This window comes from Drosophila albomicans, chromosome 3 (assembly GCF_009650485.2).
Source record: "Drosophila albomicans strain 15112-1751.03 chromosome 3, ASM965048v2, whole genome shotgun sequence".
In the NCBI taxonomy this organism is placed as follows: domain Eukaryota; kingdom Metazoa; phylum Arthropoda; class Insecta; order Diptera; family Drosophilidae; genus Drosophila; species Drosophila albomicans.
The window spans coordinates 8,301,825-8,327,534 of record NC_047629.2 but is presented as its reverse complement, the minus strand read 5'-3'; the positions used below and the strand labels follow the sequence as shown (position 1 = coordinate 8,327,534).

Genomic DNA, 25,710 nt, shown 5'->3' with positions numbered 1-25,710 from the left:
CTTGTGCTAATCGATAAAGTAATTTCCATTTATATACCGAATTGATTAATGAGTGTTAAGTGTAAGATAAACTGGAATAAGTTGTTATTGAACATATCACCGTTAGCTATTTTACTATAAAATTTAATTGTGAGTTAATATTTAGCTAATCTTGAATGGATTAGAACTGCTTTAAGTGACTCTGATAAATTAGCAAATGCAATGCAAATGCGACTGCGATGAATGTACAAACTTATTTGCTTGGCATTGGCTAAATTACCTTTGGCTATATAGTAGATATAGAAAGGAAGCATTATCAAACGCATGGCACGGGCCATTACATTATATTTTATAGTATTACGCGAACATATAACGAGTACGTGATCCATGTGGCAGGTTGCAAGTTGTTGGTTGACCCCCCACTTAATGCAAACAAAATGCATTGCAATCCGGTCAGTGGACTATTTAACTGGGTGTTTTCTTGTTCTTTTGTGTTTTGTTTGAGCTGGTTTTGTTCTATTGTAATTTGTTTTATAGTATTGTTGCTTTTAGCTCGGCTCGGCTTGGCTTGGCTTGGATTTGTTTTTCTATTTTTTGCTGTAGACTTTTTCCACTCAAATCATTAAAAATAATAATAATGAAATTTGCGTGATTCAAACTGAGCACGCACCAGGCGATGCCAATATAACAGCAACAACAATACCAGAGGGGTACTCAATACAACAACAACAAATAACAACAACAACAGCGACTACACCAACAATAAACATGTGCAAGCCGAACAGTCAAACGCCCCCAGAGAACTCAGCGAAAAGGAAGTCAAAGTCATGCCAGGCCAGGCCAAGTGAGAGACCAGACCAGACCAGGCTAGGATGAGGGCCAAAAGCAACCCTCTCGTAGCGTGAGTCCTGCACACACTCACACACACGCACACCCATCCACACACGTTGCCCTTAATGCGCCTCGTAATGAGTTATTCGCATTTTGTATTTGCATTAAAAACAAGACTCTCCCTGCCCAAACCCGCCCACATTTGGCAATTTTAATTCATTTAGAAGGGAAATAATGAGAAAAAATTCAAAGCTCACTTGAAGCACACAGATTTTGAAATACCCTTACGAAAATTTTTTTAAAATATAATAATGAAGGATTTAATAAATTAAATTTATTGAAGGAAATCAATGGAAATTTAATTTGTATTATTACAAAGAATTTATTGGGAACTTGATATTTAAAGAAACTAGATGAACCTAAATATTGTTAAGAGAGGTTCGTAATTCTTTATATGATTACATATTATCCAGAAATTGCGAAATATACCTCGAAGATTTGCTTATTCTTTCACCTAAAACTTAAAATGTATAAATTTCTATATGCTCACTTGAATCTCAAAACTTTGAATAATATTGTTGTTTCATTCATAGAAAATGTTATACTTTTTTAAGTAAACTCCTAGTTCATTAGGGCTTAAGATTTAAGGAATCCAGAAGGACTTAATATTTTTTAACTTGATCATCTATTCAAACAATCTTAAATATTACCTTTTTTTTATTATTTTTTCGGAATCTAGGTAAGCGAATGTTTACTTAAAATAAACTGAACTCCTAAAATGATAATGGAATCTACAGTCTACTATATTATTCGTTATTTTTCAGTTCAAAACCTGTTCTTGAATTGTTTGACAAAACAGAGTTTTCAATTCAAAACAACTTAAATATTTCCTGATTCGTTTACGTAAAGAAAACTGAACTCCTAAAATGATAATGAAATCTACAGTCTACTATATTATTCGTTATTTTTCAGTATAAAGCCGCTTCTTGAATTGTTTATCAAAACAGAGCTTTCAATTCAAAACAACTTAAATATTCCCTTATTAGTTTACCTAAAGAAAATTGAACTCCTAAAATGATAATGAAATCTACAGTCAACTATATTATTCGTCTTTTTGAATTAAAGATAAATGAACTCCTAAAATGATAATGAAATCTACAGTCTACTATATAATTCGTTATTTTTCAGTTCAAAACCTCTTTTTGAATTAAAGATAAATGAAATTCTAAAATTATAATGGAATCTACAATCTACTATATAATTCGTTATTTTTCAGTTTAAAACCTTCTTCTTCAAAACAGAGCTTTCAATTCAAAGTAACTTAAATATTCCCTTATTCGATTTCTTAAAGAAAACTGAACTCCTAAAATGATAATGAAATCTACAGTCTACTATATAATTCGTTATATTTCAGTGCAAAACCTCTTCTTGAATTATTCGACAAAACAACAATACTCCTCAGATGTCATTGTAAGTGCATGAGAAATGGCATAACCATAGGTCGAAAATTGCATGTCCCGTTCGTGTTGCAGTTGCATAACATTATTGTGGTACAATGAGAAGAGGAGTGGAAGTGCAACACTGAAGAGTAAGGGAAGAGGGAGAGAGCACAAAACATAATTTTGCTAAATTAGCGAAAAACAAAAGAAATGCCACGTGGACTTGTGGGCGGGGTTAGACATTCCCCCTGACTGAAAACTCCCCAATTGAGCACGCACCAAAATCGTTTGCCTAGAGCCGTGTTCCCACCACGAATCGCGGGTTTGAGGCACCATAATCAACGTCTAAATATTTGGCAAAAAGTAGGAAAAAAAACAAACGAGAAGCCGTTGGAAAAGAAATATGTAAAAAACCTGCTGATGGCTTTGGATTGCATTTGGTGCCGGGCAACGGGCAACGGGCATCAGGCAACGGCCAACTAATTATAAAAATTTTTTTGCAACCCCTTTCACTGCGCACAATAAGAATTATGCGAAACCCTTTTGTGAATTGCATGCGACTCGATCTGAGGGTCTGAGGCCAAGTCCGGGGTAAGTGATTGTGTACGTGCTCATTATGGAAATTTCTTTCTGTTTTATTTTTTATGTTTTATGTGTTTTTTTTTTGTGTTTTGCATTTTTCCATTTCTGGCATTGCAAAATTAATGCAAATGCCGCTTGGCATGCTTGGATCGCAAATGTTGGGCAGTGTGGGCCGTTAATGACAGCTGGCTGTGTGTGTGTGTGTGTGGATGAGGATGGCAACTCTGGAACACAGTGGAACTCGGAGCTTAGCGAGGGGCGCTTGACAAAGGTTTATTGGAGCTTTGACACAGGCGATACGCGATTATAATTAGAATTTAGCCGCGGGGTTCGGCATGGACAGTAACTTGAAATTTGGAATTTTTGCAGACCAAGCCAAGCCAAGGGTTGTTGGGGGTTCAAATGGGGTTGCAAAAGTGTTTTCGGGTTGATTGCCAAAAACTGCTGCGCGACCGACTGACTTGAAAGTGCCACGCTAATCGAATTTCAAATCGATTAACTGGCCTGTAATTTGGAGAGGACGCAGATGTTATAACTGATCTGCCAAAGATACGTTTAAGATAATCTCAAAATCCCTTGACGAAACTGTCATTGAAGACATGGACCTTGGTCTGTGACCCTCATGTGATGTCGTTAACCCAGACCCCGCCGGTTGAGGCCATTAGGAACGTAACGCAAAAAACGTAAAAAATAGCAAGATGCAATAAAAATTATTGTGTGCAATTAATCGATCGTTGATAATTATCGATTATATATTAAATACAATTATAATTTACATATAAGTAAGTACAAGTACGACTGCGACTGCGAATTCAACTCAATGAGGAATGCCGTGCCTAATGGATTGTCAACAAAGTTGCATTGAAATGGCGTCTTTAATAAGCTATGATTAAGTAGGGCATTGTGGGTAAGCGAGAGGGGGACAGCACTTGACTTCATTTACTGCATTGACAATTGACAACGTAATTAGCCTCCTAGCCAATGTAATTAGCGTAGGTGCAAGCGAGACGACAATAATTACGCCAGCCTCGAGTCAACTACGTATGTATGTAACTGACTGTACCTCCAAGCTAACAGCATTTGTTATGATTGTTTTGTTGTTGCTGTTGCTACTGCTGCTGTTACGTTCCCAGCTAAGTATTATTTATTATTTATTTATTATAATTATTTATTTACTTTTTACAACTAGCAGTGCTTATTAAAAGCAACTTAACTCAACGTAAACACTGCGCAGCGAAAAGACAATGGCCACGTTATTATTTATCACGCCCACAATGCATCCCAACTGACGCCTCCTTCCGCTTCTACCCCTCCATAATAATGTAATAAATGTCATTAAATTACTTTTACTTTAACAGCAATAGTAAAGTGCGAAAGTAGAGCGCTAGAATTTTACTACTTGCAATACAGTTTTAAGATTAACTCTTCTGTTAATCTATCCATTCAATAAATTTGCACCAACTTTAATGGCACACTAGCTCACTGGAACTCAGCTATGTCATTTATTTATGATGTTCGCTGGGAATAATCAAACAAACAATAAATCGAATGGGATATGCTCGCTAATGGGGCTAGGTGAAGTTTAAACTTAGGAGTCATATGGGACGAAATGTTTGTATAGAGATGATGGGAAATTAAATGAGAAAATAGAAAATTGAGCAATGAACTTTTATGACAGATGGTATTTTCAACTAGAACAGTTCGCTGGCTTAATGTAGTGAAATTTTTGATTTCAATTGAAATAAATTTCTATTAATATTTTTAATTGTTTGTTAAGCGAAAAATTGCAGTAGCTTTCAAAATGGCGAACTTGCTTAGAGAAGAAGAAAGCGAGAAAGCAACAGCAAAATCGTTATATTTGTTAATTGAGATTTGACCTGATGATATAGTGAAATGAGCACAATATAGCAACAACAAGATCAGCAAGAACAACAATGCCAGAAGCTGAAGCAGCACAGCGACAAATAAAATTGACGTCAACGAAAAAATTGTCGCGAGAAAGAAAGAAATGCGCTGTGAAAGTGTGTTAATTAATTGAACGAGGAGCAGACAAATAAACTGTACTGTACTACGCAAGAGGGTATAAGTACAGTGTAATAAAACGATTAATTTGTGTATGCAAAGTGGCAAAGTGTTGCAAAGTGTCCAAGGCAAGTGGTTCAGCAAATGGTGATAAAAAAAGGGGAAAGGAAAGAAGAATGAATTTTTAAATTGTGAATAAGCAAATGAAAATAAAAATACTATCATTTATATAAAGTGAGATTTGGCAAAAGTTGAAGAGGTTAAAATAATATCATGTTTATTTACGAATGTCTTAAATTCACGTATTATAAGAACATTTAAGAAAACCACACTTCCGGGGAATAATCTTTAAAAAATACTGAATAATTATAATTAAAAACTATGAAAATATACCAAATATACCATTATTAAGTTTAAGTACAGTTGTCAATTCAATTAAAAATAAGTGGGCCAACACATTCAATTGACATAAAAATCTTTGAATTGTTTAAGTATTAATTTCATTTAAATTCCAAAAATTTCAACTAATCGATTGCACAGATAAATGCAGTTAGTTGCGTTTTATGGCAACTGCGAATATCGTTTATTATTTGGTGCCGATGCCCAGCAAGAGAATGTCTCTTAGACAGGCTAATTGAATGCAGTTTGCTGTTATATAAAGACCTATAACTAGATGCCTAAATATGCGCCACATGCCACTCTCTATTCCTTGCGGCGCCCCGAAACGTTCCCAATATATCAGGCCATTCAACGCCCCAATGCTTTTGCAACACTGCGCACTAAAAGTTTGCAGGCATCGTATGTTTGGGACGACGCGTCGTCACACTTTCCTATAATTTGCGCTCATAGTAACTGCAACAACAACAACAGCAACAACAACGACAACAAACTACAAACACATATGCAACAAAAATCAAATGGCACGCATGAAATTAAAGTTTAAGCGCGCAAAAAATTTATATGTACGACGCCGTGTGCCAATTAATGTAAATTACGCGACGTCGACGACAGCAACGGCAACAGCAAACAGCGGCGGCAACACGACACCAACACCAACAACAGTAACAACTACAACAACAAGAGCAGTAATAGTGACGCCCAGCGCGAGATATGGCAACGCCGTGGGGGCCACTGCCAGCAAACTGCACGCATGCGTTCATCTATCCATCCCCCTCTCTCGCTCTCTGTCTTGCTTGCTCATGATGGCTACACGGAATTTTGAAAGTACTCACAACGCCTGCAAGAAATTAGCGACTACAAACACACTGTAAATGATTATTAAATGCGCCAATTTGTTGTCGCCATCGCCCGCAGACGAAGTCTCAGTCTCAGTCACAGTTGCAGCCGCAGTCGCAGGTACAGTCACCGCGAAGGCTCATTAAGTGCGTGACGGCCTAAACTTATACATAAATGCATGAGCCCGCTTAAGCAACTTGCTTAAAACTGAGGCAACTGTACGCACTTAATAGGCAGGTGGAATTGTTTTGACGGATAGACACTAAGTTAAGCTGATATGATTTTTAAAACATTGATGAAATACATAATACAATATACATATGTATAATTATTTACAATCTGTTTGCATAAATCTGTTTAAAAATATTAAGAATGATAATTTGCAAAAGTGATAATATAATATATAGCTGATAATATAACTGGTCTTTAAAATAAAGATTTGTAATTTGATTGTCCAAATTTCGCAACGATCAGGTTAGCAAATGCCCTTAATGGGCGTTTTTTATATTTGTATTTTTGTATTTCCTTTGAGATTTGTAAAATATATCAAATATTTCTTTAATCTGATGCAAGGAGCGCAAAAAGACTCCAAGATGAAATTTTTACATATATAGTATTATGTAATATATTTAACATTCAAAGTGGACTTTTACATTTTATACATATTTAAAATAAAATTTTAAAAGAAGAATTATTTTGTAATTAAAAAAAAAGCATTGAAAATAAGAAATATATTTTAAATATTTAAATTTGTAAATAGTTTCTTTCATTTTGATTATACAAAATTTTAAATAATGCAAATATCGTTTGATCCATTTAGTCTAATCCAAAATTTTCGATATCAACACTTTTTTTTCTTGTATCGCATATCCGAATTTAAAGTAGACTTATGTGTAGTGAATGATCCATTGAGTAAACATTTCTTAAGCTTTTTTACTTAGTGAACTATCATAGTAGATAAAAAGCGACAAATAATTTTTGTTGTCTATACCACTGATTGATATATTTTGAGTTTTTTATTGAATGTCATATAATAATTGACCATTTGGTTTATGGCCATATATTGTACCATAAAAAACTAAAAAACTTGAGAGAAATAGTGAAAACTAAGCCATAAAGCTAACAGCTAAATTAAGTAAAACTTTTTCATATCAATGCATTTAAATTCAATTTAATTGCATAAATAAATACATTTGTATTCTCAGAAATATGAATCCCTATTTAATCATACCCTTTTCTCTATTCCCAATCACATTTCAACTATCAATACACTTTCTGCAGAATGAAAGTAATGTGTTTTGAAATCAGTGGTTTACCGCATAATAATGACTTTAAGTTGTGCACGATATAATTATTACAGAAATAGAATTTATTTATTTATAGATCCATTTATTCAATATTGCGAATTACGAATAGTCATGAAATTATTAATATGCATTTAATATATGAATATTAATAGGAAAATAATTTATATTGAAAATATAGAATGTATGTACATATGACGTACATTTTATTAATTGCAATATTTATGGTATTTATTACGTACTTTTCTTTTGCGCAGTTTGAAGAAATTCGGCTTTTGTTTTCTAATGACTGCCGATGCTGGCTTCTCATTAAAAGGTTAAATAACTTTGCATTGAACTCGTTATCGCAATTGTCTGGCCATTATCAAGAACATCATCGTCATAATAATAATAATGCAAAAGCCAATCAACGAAATATATTTATTTAAATGAGTCTAAATTACGGCTCATTGAAAAATATTGGACGAGACGCCTGCTTTTCTGGGTTCTGGGTGTGCAGCTCAGTCTATTTCTCTGATTGGAAATCAACAGAAATAAAATTGAAGAAAGAGGAAAAAAAATATACGCAGTGGTTGTTTGTCAGTTCAATACGTAAATTAATAAAAATCGAAATCAGTGAAAAACACTAAATGTTCAATTTATGCGACAATAATTGAGGGAAAGAGCGAGAGAGTCCACAAATGACACCAAACACAAGCGAAATATAACAGAGCAGAAACCAAAGCACACACTCGTAACCAATCAGGGCCATATTAATCAACTTTTAATGAAAGTCATTTAAATGTGTTAATTTTTGTACGCATCCAAATGCCAACCACAAGCGTTGCTCTTTTGTTCCAAGCTACGTTGAATAAATGTCTCGTCTCATTTCTTGGAATACTCATATGCTGGTGTCAAGCCTCTCGATGATTGTGATGCAATTTCAGAATCACAGATTCAAAAGAATGATAACGCATTCTGAACTGCTTAGCTATTGTTACATTATGGGAAAATTATGTGCATGATTTTCAAATGCTGCACTTTTATTATTTGTAATTGAAAATAAGGGTTACCATTGAAATGTGATTCATTTAAATGTGTTCCATTGAAATTCTGACAATACTTATAATGATTACCTAAGCTAGCAATCTTAGGACTACTCTAAGACATTGTTTGAGGCAAATACTTAAAAGGATGTTCCTAAAATTGAATTCTTTTCTTATGCATTTATGTATTTACACATAAGAGTGCTTCTATTTTTTGTATTCTTGCATTATACATATCATATTTTTATATTTATGATTACTATTCCGCAACATGTAACTTTTTTACTTAATTTTTGCATGAAATTGAAGATAAGTGTTTTCATTGCAATTCTGAATATATAATATAATAACTAAATAAGCTCGTTATCTTACCACTATTGTATAACATAAATCTATATATTTAACATTTTATTCGTTTCTTATGTCAATCTTGAAATCAGTCAAATTAAAACCAACCAAGACTATATTTATTTTACTTCTATAATCTTTCTTAAGCAGACGTCCATAATAATGATTGCATTTCTTCATATTCACTTATTCATCGTATTAAGATCATTTTTCTATATCAGTTTTGCATACTTCTAACTTTACTATAAATCACTCAATTGGCTAAAAATATTCCCTCATTTATGCAAGTTCATGCCCGAACTTTTCCCTTTAATAATCAATTATTGGCCTTGTCGCATTTCAGTTTTCATAAATTTGTGAGCATTATTTGATTTTCTCTTTTGTTTTATCAGATTCTCTGCAAGATCCTCAGAGCACATTAATTGCTTCACGCGTCACAAATGACGCAATTTGAGAGATGCTCGCTTTCGTTGGCGCTGGCACTGGCAATAATGCCAATTAATAAACAACAATAAGGCAATACATATTTATTAATAATAAGTAAAATAATTTGCCCAATTAACAGCGACAACATTCCAGTTGCCTTCCAGCTCTTCCAACTCAACTCCAGCTGTCGGCCAATCACAAATCACAACGCGCCTCCAAAGCGAGAGCGAGCGACTCCATAAACCCAACGAGTTGTAGTTGTTGTTGCTTTTGTTGCTGATGCTGTAATTGAATTCTTCTTTTTTTCCAAGTATTTCTGTAAATGTTCTACGCGCTAAGAGGCAATTGAAATTGAAATACATTTTCAAGCTTGACAGATTTAATTATTGTAAATAAATACACGCAATCGATAATGATGTGTGCATGTTGGAAAAAACGACCCAAGGGAAAACTATGCTGCGTGTTGTTCACTCAATTGAATGGCTTTTGGGGGGGCAGAGTAGTTAATAAGTAAAGCATAGTTTACATAAATCTACTTTTGGCTCAAATCCTCGATTTATTGTTCTTTTATCGTTTGCTTCGATGCCAAACCTTCGAGCCAAATCAAAATGAAATATGCAAATAAAAATAGTTTACAACTCATTGATAGCAAATTTTGGCAACTAAAAAGAACTATCTGTTTTACAAATGTGCAAATAATTGTGATATTCGAAATCTGCCAAGTTAATTCGAACTAAAAATATATTTATACCGTTTATCTAGTATATTTTGCATTTTATGGTATATTTTAAACGTAGTACTAGAGCAATATACCAAATACATCCTTTATTATATTAAGGATTTTGTGGTATATTATTTTAGTATATTTTTAGTATTTTTGTGGTATATAAATTCGGTATTTTTAAAATTAATACCATACTGCTTTTATTCACCATATGTACCAAATATTGCATTTGTTATATTTTTAGTATTGTTGTAGTTCATATATGTATATACATAATTAATAATATATTTTAATAGTATATTTTAAAATTCATATGTATGTATGTAACTTTTTTTACTCTTTTCTTAGTTCCTTCATTATTTTTCTTATGGTGATTCAGACGTGTAATAAATGAATACAAATGTTTTCCATGTCCTTGTCGTGTATTGACACCGAAGTATTTCAATCAACAATCAGCCATGCATACTCAACTTATCTTTGTGCTGACAATGGAAAATTTATGAGAAATTATAGCCAATTGAGCACCAAATTCGCACGTATCAATATGTGTGCCATAAACACGCACACACATACACATACACACACACATTCTCGCGTGTGTCGCTGAAAATTTACGCTCATTTTTGGGCTTATAAATTGCAGGCCAAACTCTGGCAGACAGGGGCCAAACTTATAGGCCTGGTTATAGAATTTGTTTGCTGGCAACGCAGAAATTCACACATTCGTGAATATGTATTTATGAGTGTAACATTCCATGCGGAAAATTTGTCTTAGCTATTTCCATGTTGATTTTTTTTTCTATGTAAATATGCAAGTGTAAAAAGTATGAATACTAAAGAATATAATGAAAGTACTTGTATGCAATTAAAATATTAAATGCGGTGCAACGCAGTGTGAAATTAGCATTACACATAGTCTGTTTATAAGAGGCTATTAACTTTTAATTAACCTGGTTAAGCTTGAAGTAAAGTTGAATATCAATATTAAAGTGCATTGAAAGTTTAATAGTGATAAAAGTAACTAGAGTGTGTAAAACACTTTCGTTCTTTTTTATTTAAGTCAAGTAAATTTCTAAGATAACTAGAAATTAAATAAAGATAAAAATATATGAAATGGATTTCTAGAAAATTCAAAAACTGTCTAAAAAATACATATTATTTGTTAGACTTAAAATCAGCTTTAAGATAATTGTTCTTTAATAATGTTTCCCTATTTTTCGCGCTGGTCAAGAAACAATTTTACTTGGCGGTTGGAAAGTTTTTGTTGTGTTTTAGAGAAATTATGAGAAATTAGAATGCAAATGGCGGCAGCAATGAAAAGTCGGTCGAGAGTCGGTCTGTTGGCAGACAAATTGCATTACTCATACGCAATGTACGGCAGTAATTGCATGTAATAAACGAGCGTTTGCTAATTTAGATAAGTTTTTGCCGCTGCAACTGAAACTGTAACGGTAACTGGTTGCTTCGACCTGCTAATCGGGCACATCAATCGAGCGTCGGCCATAACAAACCATAAATAACACACACGAATGCGACGCCAAAAATGGCGCTAAGCATTCGTTGTTATTGTAATTGTTTCAGCTGTTTTTTTTTTTTTTTCTGTTGCTGTTCTTATTGCTATTGCGATGGCTTTGCTTTGGTTATGAATGAAGCAGCGTTGAGCTCATGAATGGGCAGCGGTGCGGTGAAGGAGAAGCGAGCAGAGATTGCTCAGATTGCGACTAAGTTGATATAGAAAAACACACTCAATACACTCAACACACAAGCGAACAGACGAACACACAAACGCCAAGTTGACGTCGCCGCAATAACAGCAGCACAGCAAACGCCGCCAGCCGCAAGTCGACAAACAGCAAAACAGCAAACAAAAAAAAAGCGTGCGAAAAATCAGCGACAGTCGCAGTCGCAGTTGACGTCGCAGTCGCAGCAGAGGCGTGACGTCACATGGCTGACACAAGATGCGCACAAAAAGTGGCGGCAACGCCAACGACGACAAAGCAACTTATAAAGTTGTAAAAGCCTCAGCTTAGGCGTCTTGGCCATGGCCATGGCTGTTGCTGTTGCTGTCGCTGTGGCTGAGATGCTGCCCCCGATGCTTAGTGTAGTACGAGTGTCTTAACATGGCCAACTGTTGGCGCAACAGGCGGCGCCTTCGTTGGGTAACTTGGCTAAGAGCAGCAGGCGCACAGCATTGCCAAAGAGACGACGACGACGCTGCTGTCGTCTTAATGTGACAGACGCGACGTGTTGCGAGGGGTTGCGACTCTTGTTCGAGACTCTTTTTGTCGTCATCGCCGACGTTGTTGTTGTTGCTGCTGTGGTTGGCTAAGAAGAAATTCATTGCCCCGAAACAGAGATGCTCGAAACATGCGTAGACTATTTAAAAGGCTAAGGCAAAGAAATGAAAATTGTCTAAAATAATATTAACAACTTTAAAGACCAAATAGATCAAAATTGTTATCTATAATAATTTTTAGTTTAAATTGTTAATTTGTTAAATTTTAAGTTAATCAAATATAACTTTACAAGTATATAAACTAATGAAACGAAATAAAAAATTAATATTAAAATATAAAATGTTAAGACCAGCTCATTGCCCCAAAACAAACTGATATGCTCACAGTATGTGAAGACTATTTAAAAAGCTAAGACAATAAAGTCAAAATTGTCTAAATTAATATTGAATATCTTAAAGGCTGAATTATTGAAATTTGTCATCTAAATTAAAATGATCTTATTTAATCAAATCTTTTAATTTCATAAAATTCAAAGATTGAATTTTTATTAAAAAATTCACATTTTAAAAAAAAACTTGAAATTAAATCTACTAAGTATTAACACTGTATAATCAATAAAAGAAAGAATGGAAACTATTGATGCAAATTCATTGCTCCGAAAATTAAACTATTTTAAAAGTTAAAATAATGAAAATTACATTTTTATACCACTTTATAAAGTCATCAAATTTAAAATTTTTAATATCAATTTTTTATTTTTTGTTCAAAATATATTCACATAAATTTCATGTTGAAATTATTATTTATTATGATTATTCTAATATACTCAATAATTGTGAAATTTATTTAAAAACTTAAAGTAAATTCAAATCGCTTTACTAAAAATCATATACTATATTTTGTTTCATTGTTTGACTTTCTTTAAATAAAAAGTTTAAGTAGAAAATAATACAATGGTATTAACTCTTTTATCTCTTCTTTTTCCTTTCGTTAACACATTGTCGCAGAAGTTCATAATCTGACACTTTTCCGATGCAAATAACCTAAAATTTGTATTGCCAAATCTACCATCTGTTAATCATGTTATCTTGTAAAGCTTCTTTTCATATTATTTTTAATAACAGTTCACATTGGTTAAGGTTTTTTTATTTAACGTTAAAATAAAACAAAAAATAAAAGAAAAACTAGAAAATACTGAGGAAAACTATGAATTGGCGTCCGTCAAATTTGAGTCAATGGCAAGTGCAACTCCAAAGTTTTGAGTCATACACTCGTAGTTGTGTCTAGAAGAGCAGCTCAGTCTATTAGCACTTGTGCCTCTATCGTTGCTTCAGGTACAGTTGTTGACCTTCAGCTTGAATTTGAGTGAAAATGCCAGAAATATCTGCACACCTAACATATCTGGCTACAAGTTGAGGCCATCAACTGATTCTCAACTTGCCACAGCAGGCAGCATTCAAGTGGCCCATTAGGCGCACTTAAAACGCCCACAGAGCAGTCGTCCACCCACACAACTGCACACTCACACACACACACAGACAGAGAGACAGCCAGACAGGCAGCAAGTCAAATAGGAAAAACTCTATTAAAACACCCACTAAAAGAAAAATTACAGACACTTGGCAGGCAGCTCAAAGAGCAGGACACCGAAGGCAAAGTGAGGTGGCAAAAGTAAAAGATTTCTGCCACCAACAATTTTTGGCCCTGTTTACAAATCTTGTACACAAAAGTCCAAATAACAGAAAAATACAAAAAAAAGAGGGAGGAGAAAACTCCCTTCATGCCTTCGATGCTTTAACATATAATTTTGGCACACGACGATGACGACGACGACGACTTGAGTTGGCCCCACAGAGCGAATCAAGTCAGTGCTACATTTCCTATAAAAAGACGGAGAGCAAAAAAAATAAAAGGGAAAGAATAAAATGAAAGAGGAGAAGGAGCTGCCACACTTTGGCAAATTTGTGTGCTGAAATATGCAACAGGTTGTTTTGTCCTCCAGAATAGCTCCTTTTGTGGGTCTGTCTGTCTGTCTGCCTGGGTGTGTGTGTTGGTGTGTGTATCTGTGTGTCCCTTTTTGTGAATGAGCTCATAAAACGTTTTTCTTTTCACATTGCCCGGGTGTTGATGTCGTCGTCGTCCGTCTATCCGTCTGTCTGTCTGTCCCGTCTTCCTGACTGGCGTGCGCCCCAAGTTGCTCTTTAGTTTTCAATTTTTTGCTTTTTAACAACAACAACAACAACTACACCCCACACTGAGTATCTACGTTACGCTTTTGTCCAACTTTGGGTTAAACATTTTGCCAGACCAGGGCAAGTCTTTGATGACTCCCTTTCTATGGGATAGACCCGTCTCGCTGTTTCCCCTTGCCTCTTAACCCTTCAATCTCTCTCTCACTCTCTTTGAGCTGTTCATTTTGATTAAGTGCGAAACAATTAAGGCTACTGTTTGCTGCTGTTTATGTAGTTAATCGTGCCCGGACCAGAGGCGACTTTTCAGTTAGCAGCAAATGGACAAAGGCAGTCAAGAGGCTATAACCAGAAACAGCTGTTTCTTTCTCTCTCTCTCGCTCTGTGGTCGATGTAACTTCAGAGAAGAACGATGACGGATTGCCACTGTCAACTAAATTGTAGTGCATGAATAAAGTATTGATTAACACAAAAAGTGGTTAAACTTTAGGGCTAAACTTGAAGATTGTATTAAAGAAAAATCTAAAAATAAATTGAAATGCTCAGCGAGATACATAAGGAAAGATAATTATTAGCAATGCGAATTGTAAATAATAACTTAAAGCAAACAAAATTTATTTTAGTATAAAAAGAAACAGAATAAAATGGTAATAAGTAAATATAATATATTACTTAAATTATGTCAGAGAAAAATTGTGTAATGCATTTATAGAGATTTAAAGAATTGAGCCCCATATATTAGATCAAAGATAATTGACAGCAAGTATTAATGTCAGACATTTAAGTAAGGAGAAATAATGCCCTTAATGTCTTTTCTAAAATTTTTTAATAAAATATAATATTTAAAGTGGCAACAACGGAAATTTCTTGTAAAGTTTAAGAAAATATTGTAATATTTAAATATTATGGATTGAGTTCTAACATTAATGTAGCTTTAAATCGTCGCTCAAAAATATGGTTTTTCTAAAGATATTGTAAACTTTACATGAAACTTCAGTTTTCCAAAAATTGCGTATTATATTTATATAATATATCGAAGAGATTTCTAATACTCTAAGATATATTATATAGATTTTTCGATTAATTTAGCTTGTTTTAAGCACTTAGCTTGTTTTTGAATAACCAAAATGAATTTATAACATTTTGATTAACAAATTTATGCAGATCTAAAGTTCTCTTAGAGTATAGTGTATTTTATAACTACACCTTTTTAGATACATTAGAGCAAGAAAACTTTTGTAACTCGAAAAACAGCTGATTAGTTAGACCCGTTTTCGGTTAACGGTTTGAGTTTGGTCTCATGTTTTTAGTGTTTTTCGTTTAATTTTTGTTAATTAAACGCAATTAAAAGCCGTCTCTCTCCTCTTGACATACTTGCAGCTTGCACGCGTCCGAAGCGAGGCAGCAACAGTAGCAACAACAGAAGTTCGAGTAGCATCTGCCCAGTTAATGAGACATGCCACACTCGTCACATGGCACTGACAACTGTCGAGCTAATTGCGCAATTAACTGCAAGACACGAAGAGATGGAGAAAGAAGGGAGAAAGAAAGAACGAACAAGAAAGAGAGAGAGAAAGAGTGACCCAGAGAATGCCACATGTTGCATGGGGCAAACTCAAAAATTTGTTTGCATTAAGTGTTGCCAAATCTCAAGCACTTAATTCACGCTTTGTTAAAGGTGTTGAAAGGCGGTCGCTGCACCGCACAGAGAAAGAGAAAGATTTACCCCAAAAGGCCATTTACCACCAGCCAAGTTAAACCAAATGCAAAAACCGCAAAAAAAAGCCACCAAATGTGTAATGTGTGGTCCTTTTTTTCTCTAGCAACTAGAAATGCGAGAACTGGACCCTGGAACCCGAAGCTCATTTTGACTTTGAACAAGCTGCTTATCCTCTACGTAGAGAGCCAGGGCAAGGAAAATGTTAATTACCCTTTGTGTTTAAATAGACCCAACCATACATACAGAGAATCCCTTAGACCCTTTCGCACATAGAACACAACGGGAAAAAATAGAAATGTAAAAGTTGGCCTGGGTCAAAGTCGTTGGAAAAAAAGATGTGGGACCTTGTGTGTTATTTGAAGCAATTAAAATTATTATTTTAATGTCAACACTTTGGTGGCCAGGATAATGCATGTAAAATGAAAACATTGCCAACGCCCCCAACACACAAGAAGAAAAAAAAAACAAGCATTCGCCAAAGGACCCAAATCCGTTAAATGTTTTTAAAGATTTAGCCCATCTTCCATTTCCACTTCGGATGTCGATTTCCATGGGATTCTTTTGCCGTCGGCTGTTGGCAACGGCGACTTTAACGACTTTGCGTTTGGAGTTACTTTGGTTAAGTTTTGGGGTTGATTTTACGCCCGTGCCACGGCTTACCAGGCGCTGAGAAATTCCGTAAAGTGTTTTTACGGTATTTGCACCCAGCTCAGCTCTGTTCTGGTCTGGGTTAGGTCAGGTTTTCTCAACTCTCCACTTTGAATATATATATATTTTTTGTATTTGTTTTTTTTTTTTGTTACTCAGCGAACGTTTGAGAAATGTTTTCGGTTTTGCTTTGGGTTGCTTGTGGTTTAGTTTACTTTTGGTGTGGGTGAATGTGAGTGTGTGTGCCTGTATGTGTGAGGGGGAGCTTGGATTGGGGATGATATCGCTTGGTGTTGCCATTTGGCTGTCAGTTGGTCAGCTTGGAGATAAGCAGGTGTTATATTTTTACGACTAAAGTGGCTAAGTCGCTTGTTGCGGGACATTCGAGAAGGGGGGAAAATTATCTAACTTCTAATGAAGTTTTCTCTTCTTGAAGATGTCGAATATATTCAAATACATTTAAGGAAGTTAAAAAGTAGATTATTGATGCTTGATCATTAAAATACATAAAAATCATTAAGGAAGTTAACAATTTAAACACGTAAGAAAACTACAGTCCACAGTCAGATATCCGCTACCCGTTTTTAATAATACCATATTTTAAAAATATACCAAATTGATATATGGTATATGGCCATAGTAATATATTCAAAATATTCCATAGAGTACAGAATATACCAGATAATCTGTCTTCTAATGAAGTTTTCTCATCTTGAATATGTCGAATGTAAAAATAATAAAAAAAAAAATTCTACAACAATTTAAGCAAGTACGAAATATGTGAAAATACTCGCTATCCAATTTCAATAATACTATATCTTGAAAATATATCAAATTAGTATACTGCAAAATTATTAAAATATACCGAAGGCTATATTTGGTATAATCATATAGTACTACATTCAAAAAGTACAAAATCTGTCTTCTAATGAAGTTTTTTCTTCTTGAAAATTTCGAATGTATTTAAATATCTATTCATTTGAAGAAGTTGTCATCTTTGAACAATAATTCTAATATTGTCTTGACTTAAAACTTAAAATATATTAAAATATATAAGCATTTGAATAAGTTACAACACGCAAAATCATTTGAAATTTAAAACAAATTGAAATCAATCTTCTGATCTTATTAACATTTCGGGTACATATAAGAAGTGGGGAAATAATCTGTCTTCTAATGAAGTTTGCGCTTCTTGCAGATGTCGAATGTATTTAAATATGTATTCATTTGAGGAAGTTTACAACTTGTCTTAAAACTTAAAATAAATAAATATATATATATACTTTTGAGTAAGTTAACAACTTTGTCTATAAGTCGAAAAATGATTTGAAATTTACTACAAATTGAAATCAATCTTGTGATCTCATTAACATTTCGAGTACATATGTTGCTCTCTGGTTTTTCACGCTGTTCATCGTTTAATGGGAAATGCAGTGCGATTAACTGGGGTTCAGTTGAGCACACGACACACTCGCATTATCAATGGCATTTATCTGCTATCCATCCATCAAATGGAACTGCTATCAACCCCCAAATGAATAGAGAGTCGTGTTTAAGTAGCGCTAGTTAAGAGCATTGTCGACTTTGGGCTCACGCAATGGTCTATGAAGAACTTTAATTGCTAATTGAGCAAAATACTTTTTGGCTACAAAACGAATGAAATAGAAAAACACAAAAAAAAACAAAAATAATTATTGTTTCATGTTCGTTATTTGGAATGAAGTGAAAACGCAAAGCATAAATTATTTAATTGCTAATTAAGAATGAGCAACAATAGCAACAAAATGTAATGAATTAGAAGGCGAATCGAAGACGGTTGCCGTTTTTTTTTTGTGTTTCTAGCGTGTGACAATTCGCATTAATTAGAAGAAATGACTCCAAAAATAAGTCATTAAAATGGAAGAAAGATGTGATGAAAGAGAGGGGGGGGGGGGGGAGAACGAGGGGGAGAGGGGAATGTTACGATGCCGATCAAGCCAAGTTATTGCAGTTGAATTCTCGGCGCCAGTTGAAATGAAAGTGCGCATCTCTCTCGCTCGTTATATTTCCCTCTCTTTTTCAATATGTACTCCTTCTCTTTCTAGCGTGTCTTCCTGCTGCTCTTTGCGTGTTTTCTCTACCGCTTCCATTTGGACGCTTGTGACATTTTCTTAATTGAAATGATGCGCGTTCGTTGATAAAAATTCGTTTGTGTCCCTCTCTCTCTCTCTATATATATCTATCTTTATCTTTTCATTTCTCTCGCTCTCTCTTTCTCCCACTCTTTGCACGTTTTGTGTTGATTATTATTACTGTTCATTATTGTTCATTATTAAATGAGTGTGTAGATGTGACTTGCTGTGTGTGCATTTAGCACTTTGGATCGTCGCAAAATGCTTTGGTATTTTTTGTGTGGGCTTTGCAACATGCGACTTGCCACTCGCATGCCACTCGCCGCAGAGGTATTTTCATAGAGTTGTAACACACTCTGATGGTGCTACAACTCGCTTAATCAAATAATTGTTCTTGCCCCAGCATCAACACTTAGTGCCACACATAGGTATGCTATACAAAATAATTACTCGAAGGGTAAACATAATCAACTGAAGAATATTTTGTATGTTATCAGAGGTATTTTAGTTTTAGATGGCGATTATGGTTAAATTTATGTTCACCAATTGACCGCCTAATGAAATAAATACCATAGAATATTAAATTCTTAAAAGGTATTTCAGTTTTATATAAATAACATGTAGTACTTAAAGCAAAACAAGTAATTTATATTGCTTAAGTAATATGTTTGCTAATACTTCACAATACGTTTTATTCTATTATAATTACCATTTTAAAAGAATAGCAGAATAAAGTTGGTATCAAATTTTTAAATTTTATATTCCATCATTATATACGGGCGTCTATCGGAAAAAATGCCAAAGACCACATTTTATATGAATAATTCACATCAACTCATTTCATGTATCTCAATATTATTTGAATCCATCCAATGAAATAGATTCATAAAATCATCTTTTAAAACATATTTGTGACAATACTTGGTTTTTTGACTAAATTATATACATTATGATAAAAGTTCTGTTCACATTTGAGTACTTTCTTAAGCTTTTTACAGTCAAGTTCTTTACCAAATTTTTTTAATTTATCACTTGAATATTTTTTGTGAGATTTGTGAACCATGGCAAATGATAAATTTACCATATGACTGAAATTTCTTTTATATATAGTAAAATTCTAATTAATTTGATCATACTCTCATTAAAGTAGATAAATTCCACACATCATTGTGTTGAGCATTAGAGACATCAAAATTTAAGTACTTTTAAATTCAACAAAATTAAATGATGATGTCAATAACTTTTTGATAAGCGAGAATATTTTCATCTAGACAAGTACTTGATACTTTATTATAAAATTCCTTCAACTTTTTAGGTTCAGTTTAGTTGCTCACAAATATTATAAGAAATTAGACGATTGATTTAATTACACATTAATTTATATTTCCACATCTTATTAAATTATTAATGATATCACACATTGAAGATATAATAATCAATTTCCAAAGATAAAGTAGAATTATGCTTTTCAAATATTGGATACAATTTGAATCAGAATTCAACCATACAATTCAAATACAAATACTCAATCTGATGGCTTATTATGCAGATGGTCTAATCAAGTACTTAATTACAACATTAAATGGCAGCATTTTCTGCATTTGCTTTCCTTTGCTTTGATGACGTTTTTGGCTCGTTTGGCTGGCGCCTTTCACAATTGAGATGCATTTCCTGCTTAACCGCAATAAAAATGCAAACATTAAAAACCACCCGAGTTTGCAAATTGGCCAGCACATCAAAAAAAAAGCGAAAATCCTTTCAAGATACTCCTGCTTTGCGATTCGCGACGTGTTTTTTTCGTGCAATTCATTTATGAGAGGTAATTACCATTTTAATTTTGTTTAATCTGCTGGGCCCCCCAACAAGTGAAGAGGCATGTGGAATGGGCATGTGGCATGTGGCACGATGTGAGTTACTTCCATTCGGAGATTTATTAGGGCAGCAATGGATCTTTTGGATTAGCTTGTGGGCGGTTTTTCTTCGCCAGCTGCTGGCCGAAAAAAATATCTGCACATAATTACGCACTTTTCTTGGCTGCTTTTTGTCTTCTGTTGTTGCTGTTGTTTTCTTTATTTGCTAGTTGGCGTTTTTACGATTTGCCTACTTAAAGTGACAACGTGACGCCGGACGAAGAGCGAGTTGCCTGTTGCCTGTTGCAAGTTGCCTGTTGAATGTTGTTGCTGCTGCCTCTTGGTGGGGAGAAGAGGAATCGCAATTGCCGCTGGCTTTTGGTTATTTTTAATGTTGTTGCTGCCTGTTTGCTGATTTTCGTAGCCGTTTCTTGTGCCGCATTTGCTGCATTTTTATGCGTTCGTCATCCGTTTGTCATAAAAGAAGCAGCAGCAACAACAACAACAACAACAGCAACTGCAACGAAAACCATAAGCAAACGCAAAGTGCAACAACGATTTTTAATTTTAATTTAATATCTAATAATTGTTGTTGATTTTCTTTGCTTTTTATTTTGCCAAGCAAAATTTTCCGTGCAGCTATTTATGCATTTAAACCTGGCCAACAACATTCAGCATATATGCGGCTTTAATGGATTTCTCTGATGATGAGGCGCAATATCATTAAAATACTTTTCGTAAACGGAAAAACTGTATAATAAGGCTATATATATGTGGAAAACGTACTCATATCACTTACTCACACTCTCTATCTCCCTCTCTCTGGACTGCTCATTATTATGTGGCTGCAAATAAAATGTAGAGACACTTTTTTTTGTGTTTGACAAAAATATTCCATCTGCTGCAATTATAATTTTGGATGTTCTAATCTCACAATCAATGAATCATTTCGTATTTCGAATGCTGAATACATTAAAAATTCCAACCAAATTTGAAAATAATGTTTGTAAATAATATTTGATTGTATGAATTTTAATACTAAGTATACTAATTGTATACCAAATGTCTGAATGTTGAATTTAAATACTAAATATACCAAGTTAATACTAACTATCTTATTTTTGTTTAATAGCTAATATGTAATTTGTATTAAATGTAACTAAAAATTGTTGTAGTTGTCGGCAAAATGAAAACTCTCATAATAAAATATACTAAATAAATACTAAATATCTGATATGTTTAGGATCTAAATATGCAGTTTGTATTTGAATGTAATTTTAATGTCTGGCACTTAGTCATTTTGTAATATGAAAATATACTAGATTCATAAATATTTGATATGTTTGGTATTTAAACCTGTTATTTCTATATGGTGTAATTTTAAAGGTTTATAGTTGTCATTTTATCATTAATTAAAAAGAAAATATACTAAATTAATACTAAATATCTGATGTGTTTGGTATTTTAATCCGTAATTTGTAGTTTTATAGTTGTCATTTTGTAAATATCTGAAGTGTTTGATATTAAAATCTGTAATTTGAATTTTTGTAGTTGTCATTATTAAAATAAGAAAATATACTAGATTAATACTAAATATCAGATGTGTTTAGTATCTAAATAAGTATTTTGTTTTGCAATGTCTGGCACTTTGTCATTTTGTAATATGAAAATATACTAGATTGATAAATATTTTATGTGTTTGGTATTTAAATCTGTTATTTGTATATTGTGTGATTTGAATGTTTTATAGTTGTCATTTTATCATTAATTAAAAAATAAAATATACTAAATTAATATTTAATATCTGAAGTGTTTGGTATTTTAATCCGTAATTTGTATTAAATGTAATATTAATGTTTTATGGTTGTCATTTTGTAAATATCTGAAGTGTTTGATATTAAAATCTGTAATTTGAATATTTTGTAGTTGTCATTATTAAAATAAGAAAATAAACTAGATTAATACTAAATATCTGATGTATTTACTAATTAAATCTATAATTTGAATTAAATGTAAATTAAAATTTTCATCATTCCATATGTTATATAAGTAAACTACTTTTGATTTTAGGTACACAATAATTTCATATTCAAATTACTTCTTATTAATTGCCGTTTTAATGAATAATGTTGACTTTAATACTCCACATACAAAGTATTATTTTATGTAATATTTTTAATTTGTATTAAATTAATATTTCTATAGTAATTATTCTGTCAGTATGCCAATTTGAATAAATGATGTGGATCAACTACACAATAAATTTTGTATTCAAATTATTTGTATTAATTTGTTGCAAATGGAACTTGAACTGATTAATATCTCTGTTTTGATATCTGACTGATCTGGTAAACAACTTTGCCGACGGCTTTTCAGTGTTGGTCTTTAGTCGATCGAATTGTAAATAAGAAAACGAATTCACTGCGAATCTTTGTAAGAATTACTTAATTAGTTTGGAGGCAGAACAAATGATAATGACTTCATTAAATGCAAATGGCACCGAGAATAGAATTCACCAATTCGTAAAATTGAATAGGATGCTGAATGTTGAATGATGAATGTCATTGTGATTGCCGCATAAATTTCTGTGGCACCAATCGCCAAGCAGTCGACCAGCTAAATAATTACGCGATAACGAGCCGTGGAAAACTAGTTGCAGGTTGCAACCCTGTTTGATCGAGCGACCCAGCGACTGTTGTTGCCTGGCAACAACAATACTGAGTACAAAACTAAACTCGGTATTAATTTGCAATTAATGCAGCTAATTATATTTAATTAAATGAACGAGCCAAGCGGCAGCAGCAACAGCAGCGGTTAACAATGCAATGCACTTAGTGCAAGTCGAGCTCATGCCCTGTGGATACTTTGTAGCCAGTTACAGATACAGATACATTTACTGAGATACAATGATAGCTACTACTATATTGTAGTAGTAGATGATAATTTGTGTGGAGCTTGGACACACTGGGAAAAATGTAACGCGCAGGTTGTGGCGGCTACCAAATGAAACTGATTATTACTAATGCCATTGTTGTAGTTGTTGGTGTGAATTGCTGCTTATTGTATCTCGTAGATACATTTTACAAGCGGGCGGCGCGCGCGCATTTTGCAAAACGTCCGCTACTCATTCAAATGGCAATTGTAATATCTAGATATCTATTTTTCTGTTTTCCATTTTTCTCATTTTATTTGTATTTTTTTCTTTTTTTTTCGTATTTTTTTCGTGGGGTGGCATCATTTGCAAGCCTTAGCACATTAAACTATTTATGTGTAGAGTTGCGTTTTTTTTTTTCTACATCATTTTTATTTTAGTATCTCACAGATACATTTGAGCGACTCATTGTTGCAAATTGTCAACGCTGCGGCCGCTGCTGTTGAACATATATGATTAGTTTAGTTTGACTGCTTGCTTTATTATTATTTATTGTATTTACTTTTATTATTAGATACCAGCATCTATTTTTGTGCTCGCAAAACAAAGGCCTCCAAGGGGGAGAGCTGAGCTGAACAGAAACCAAAATCAAAACCGAACAGGGCCAACAGAGAACTCTTGCAACAATTTAATGTCTAAAATGCAGTTGATAATGCGAATTGATGTTGTGCCAAGCAAATTATACTTAATTAAAGCTATTAACGATCCTAACTCTTTGCATAAAAATCACATCAATTTATTGTATTTTGCTGCATTACGATGTCAAGGCCGAGTCAAGATTTACATACACAGCTTGCATTTACTTTGACGTTCGCAAAGTGCGTGAGAATCGAAGTTTTAAGATTTATCCTAATGATTTTTAAGTGATACTTAAATACAAAGCTGAGATTTGCTAAATTTCAAGTCTTAAAAAATCAATTTATTGATTTAAAATCAGCAATGCAAATAATTCTATTTTATGTTTTCCTATTGTAACTAAGTCTAATCGGATTAACGCTTTAAATGAGAGAGGAAATTCGATATTATAGGCCTGCATTATATCTTAATTTTAATATTTTCTAAACCGGTTTGGGAATAACACAACAATAGAACTATAACTAAATAAGATTGATTATATGAACTTAGACCAATTTTAATGTCATTTCATTTTAATTATTTTAATCACTTTTCATATACATATATATTTCAATAAATTTAGAAATTTGTAGAATTTACCGTCTTTTTGTAGAATTAAAGCTGCAATTGAAGATTGATTTGTTGGACTTGTAGAAGTTTTGTTCTTTTCTTATCTTCACTTTAGTTGATTTTATTGCACTTTTATCAGCGTTAATTTGATAATATTTGTTTCTCTTAAGGATTGTATTGAGTAAGAACTTTTGAGTAGAGTTAAGATTTGAATTATCACTTTAGAGTTAGAGACTGAGCGAACTGAGAGATAAGCGATCAAACCGATAATCAGAGTAATTAATCGAACATTCGGTTGCACTTTTTAATCACACACACACACACACTCTAAGAAGAGGCTGCATTAGCAGATGTTGTTGTTGTTGATGATGTTTGCTGGATGTTTGTTGTTGAGCCACACGCGACGATTTCTTGAGATAGGCGCGCGCGAAATCTTTGGAATACTTTTGTTCAGGCTGCAGTTGCGTTGCAGTTGCAGTTGCAGTTGCAGCTGTTAAATGTTGCTCTGCCTGGCACACGCCGGCAGTGGAATGCCAAAATGCAAAATGCAAAATGCACACGCGCTGCTTGCGATGTATGCGTGCGTGTTTATTATCAATGTATGTGTGTTTGTGTGTGTGCGCGCTCAGCAACGTAACGGTGCGTGAGTGGTACGTACAGGCGCAAAGTCGTCCACAGACTGAATGAACGTGTGGCGCACAAACGGCGCTTGGACCCCCAACAATCATCAACATAAGTAGCAAAGCGCGGCCACAACAACAACAGCCCACGACAACTACACGACGACGACGACGACGACAACAACGACCACGACTTACGACAAACACGAGCAAACAAAAATGTAGCCGAAGCCGTTGCCGAAGCCGAAGCAAGTGGCCCAAAGCTTAGCAGGAGCAAGCGAGTGAGATTCAATCCCGAGAGAG

General features: G+C 33.7%; 1 protein-coding gene across 1 annotated transcript in view; it reads right to left on the bottom strand.

The window, feature by feature from the left end:
- Positions 1-25,482, bottom strand: part of LOC127565705 (putative protein DDB_G0292252) — a 32,478-nt gene extending 6,996 nt beyond the window's left edge. Inside the window, exon 1 of the mRNA XM_052005636.1 lies at positions 24,818-25,482. The gene's annotated coding sequence lies outside the window, so the exon portion shown is untranslated. The remainder of the gene's footprint in view (positions 1-24,817) is intronic.
- Between the last annotated feature and the right edge of the window lie 228 nt (positions 25,483-25,710).